This window comes from Triticum dicoccoides, chromosome 1A, assembly GCF_002162155.2.
Source record: "Triticum dicoccoides isolate Atlit2015 ecotype Zavitan chromosome 1A, WEW_v2.0, whole genome shotgun sequence".
Classification (NCBI taxonomy): domain Eukaryota; kingdom Viridiplantae; phylum Streptophyta; class Magnoliopsida; order Poales; family Poaceae; genus Triticum; species Triticum dicoccoides.
The window spans coordinates 266,661,053-266,665,369 of NC_041380.1; positions in this window are offsets into that span (position 1 = coordinate 266,661,053).

Here is a 4,317-nt window from a genome sequence, read left to right on the forward strand (position 1 = left end):
GATTTCGGGCTTACGAGGCAGGTGCCACCAAAGTTATGCATTGTGTATTTAAAGTTTTAAACATCCCCAATATTCCTACATATATTTGGCCACTTCCGGGTGGTTCTTGACTTCTGGCCCCTCTCATCGATCTTCGACGACGCGCCCAACCATGGGCCCACGCGGTCAAAATTGTGCATTGGAATTTTGAACATCATAGACCATCCTTTTCACTCATATATATTGGGGCCACATGCTCGTGTGGCTGTCTTCAGACCCTCTCTAACGTTATTTTTTGCTGCAAAGACTTTGATGACGCTCAACGGACACGGGTATAATATCTTAACCGTGTGCGATACAAGTGCATTGTGAATCATCACGCCTGTGCAAGCGCGAGCAAAGGTGGAGGTACTGGCTCAACCGTGTGCGATGCAAGTGCGCTGTAAAATCACCACGACCACGCAAGCGCGAGCAAAGGGTGGAGGTACTGGCTTAACCGTGTGCGATGCAAGTGCGCTGTAAAACCACCACTTGTGCAAGCTAAAGGTAGGTAAGTTTATTTGGAAACTAGGACGAACCATGTGCGATAGACCAGCTAGCTAGAAACATAAAAACAAACTACCCGCCTTGAGCGTTGCAAAAATTGGCGGTTCCACGCCAGTTTTCCTTATTATCATACACACATATTGTTATTGGACCGTGCGCGATCTTGGGCACTCCCGCCTCGCATCAATTCCTTTACCCAAATTTTAGTAGACGTCGTACTTCAACCGTCGCCCACACTCCTCCAGCACCGACCATAGAGTAAAATTGCAGTAGCTGAGGCATTTGAACCGTCGCCCTCCCTCGTCAACCACCATATCCACCCACCATTACTAAAATTTTCAGTAGCTGTGCCATATCCTCAAACACCAACCCCCTCCACATTCCTCCACCCCCCCCCCCGAACCCTAGCTCGCCGCCGCCGGCGCCGCCGCCAACCCCTGTCGGTCTGCCCGTTCCTCCTAGCTTAGATAATAAATTTAGGTTACCCATCGATTCCCATACCGTCGCCCCACTCCCCTGAGTTTTTAGATGAGGCCTGCAGTGTCCCTCCCTGCCAGATCCACATCCCCTGTGATACGTCTCCAACGTATCTATAATTTTTGATTGTTCCATGCTATTATATTATCTGTTTTGGATGCTAATGGGCTTACACTTCTATATTATTTTTGGGACTAACCTACTAACCCAAGGCCCAGTGCAAATTGCTGTTTTTTTGCCTATTTCAGTGTTTCGCAGAAAAGGAATATCAAACGGAATCTAAATGGAATAAAACCTTCAGGAGAGTTATTTTTGGAACAAACATGATCCAGGGGACTTGGAGTGGACGTCAAGAAATCAACGAGGAGGCCACGAGGCAGGGAGGCGCGCCTGCCCCCTGGGCGCGCCCCCACCCTCATGGGCCCCTCGTAGCTCCACCGACCTACTTCTTCCTCCTATATATATATATATATATATATAAATATATATATATATATATATATATATCCATATACCCCGAAAACATCCAGGAGCACCATGAAACCCTATTTCCACCGTCGCAACCTTCTGTACCCAAGAGATCCCATTTCGGGGCCTTTTTCGGAGCTCCGCCAGAGGGGGAATCAATCACGGAGGGCTTCTACATCAACACCATAGCCTTTCTGATGATGTGTGAGTAGTTTACCTCAGACCTTCGGGTCCATAGTTATTAGCTAGATGGCTTGTTCTCTCTCTTTGGATCTCAATACAATGTTCTCCTCAATCTTCTTGGAGATCTATTCGATGTAACTCTTTTTGCGGTGTGTTTGTCGAGATCCGATGAATTGTGGGTTTATGATCAAGTTTATCTACGAACAATATTTGATTCTTCTCTGAAATCTTTTATGTATGATTGGTTATCTTTGCAAGTCTCTTCGAATTATCAGTTTGGTTTGGCCTACTAGATTGATCTTTCTTGCAATGGGAGAAGTGCTTAGCTTTGGGTTCAATCTTGCGGTGTCCTTTCCCAGTGACAGCAGGGGCAGCAAGGCACGCATTGTATTGTTGCCATCGAGGATAAAAAGATGGGGTTTATATCATATTGCTTGAGTTTATCCCTCTACATCATGTCATCTTGCCTAATGTGTTACTCTGTTCTTATGAACTTAATACTCTAGATGCGTGATGGATAACGGTCGATGTTTGGAGTAAGAGTAGTAGATGCAGAATCGTTTCGGTCTAGTTATCACGGACGTGATGCCTATATACATGATCATGCCTAGATATTCTCATAATTATGCACTTTTCTATCAATTGCTCGACAGTAATTTGTTCGCGCACCGTAATACTTATGCTATCTTGAGAGAAGCCACTAGTGAAACCTATGGCCCCCGGTCTATTCTCTATTATATTAATCTCTCGTCAACTAGCTATTTCTGGGACCGTTTATTTTGCAATCTTTATATTCCAATCAATATCATGAAAATACCAAAAATATTTATCTTATTATTATCTCTATCAGAGCTCACTCTCGTAAGTGACCGTGAAGGGATTGACAACCCCTTTATCACGTTGGTTGCGAGGTTCTTATTTTTTTGTGCAGGTACGAGGGACTTGCGTGTAGTTTCCTACTGGATTGACACCTTGGTTCTAAAAACTTAGGGAAATACTTATGCTACTTTGCTGCATCACCCTTTCCTCTTCAAGGGAAAACCAACGCAGTGCTCAAGAGGTAGCAAGAAGGATTTCTGGCGCCGTTGCCGGGGAGATCTACGCACAAGTCAAGACATACCAAGTACCCATCACAAACTCTTATCCCTCGCATTACATTATTTTCCATTTTCCTCTCCCTCACTTCACCCTTCCCGTTTTATTCGCCCTCTTTTTCTGTTCCCCTTCTCTTTTCTAGTTAGTCTCTTTTTCACTTGCTTCTTGTGTGCTTGTGTTTTGGATTGTTTGCTGCGATGGCCTTACCAAAAAGTTTTGATCCTCACCTTAGAAGGTTGGAAGAAATTGAAAACAATGTTAGAAGTTTTATGTCCTTGCAGTTTGAGCATAATAATTTCTTTAGAAACGAGCTTAAAGAACAGAAAAGTTTTATGGGGTACATGAATAAAGAGCTTGATGATATGTCTAAAGAATTTTATGGTCTGAAATCTCAGTTCGCTCATTTTGAAAACTTAATAGCCCAAATTTCGGATAAGCAGGCCACCTTAGTTAATAAGATGGTCGCCAAACCGGAAGAACTTGAGGATAATAAGTATGAAGATCTAAAAGTGATTGTTGTGTCCCCTATTAAATCTTTGTTTTGCAATCTTGATAATGATGGGACAGGAGATGAGTCAACTTTAGTTAAAAGGCGTCCCAATGATTCGAAGTTTTTAGATCTTGATGCTAAAATTGGTAAAAGTGGGATTGGAGAGGTCAAAACTTTACATAGCAATGAACCCACTATTTTGGATTTCAAGGAATTTAATTATGATAATTGTTCTTTAATAGATTGTATTTCCTTATTGCAATCCGTGCTAAATTCTCCGCATGCTTATAATCAAAATAAAGCTTTTACCAAACATATCGTTGATGCTTTAATGCAATCTTATGAAGAAAAGCTTGAATTGGAGGTTTTCATCCCTAGAAAACTTTATGATGAGTGGGAACTGTGACGCCCGGATAGTTACGCTACAGTAATCCTTCGCTAATGATGCAACGTCACCTCAATTACTGTTGATTAATCTCGCGTTAGTTCGAAACCGTTTCAAATTCAAGTTCAAATTGAGGCAAACAATAAAAGTTTTCAAATATTAAAAACTAAATGTTTGGGTGGAGGCGAATAATGCATAGGTAATTATGGTGGAGAAACCACACTTTTATAAAATGTTTAATTAATCTAAAATGAATAAAACAGTAGCAAAACCGATATTTAAATGCTTTTATAAATAAATAAAATACTAAACTAAATTGTTTTGGGATAAAACCTTTTGTGGCAGTGGTTTCATGGTATTACTAATTTAGGGATCATTTTAATATTAAGTAAAAAGTAAACTTAAAAGAAAGTAAAATAAAAACAAAAGGAGAATAAATAAAAAGAAGAGAAAACACAAAACCAGAAAAGAAAACTAACAAAAAAAAGGGAAAAGAAAACCCCCCAGGCCAACCGGGCCTCGGCCCAACCAGTGGCCTGCCAGGCCGGCCCACTCCCTCCCCTGGCCTATAACCCCCTGGGGGCACCAAACCCTAACCTACTCACTCCCCGAACCCCACTCCCCCCACTCTCCCCTCACTCCCCCGATCTGGATCGAGATCGGGGCGACCACGCCACCGCCCCGGATCGCCCTC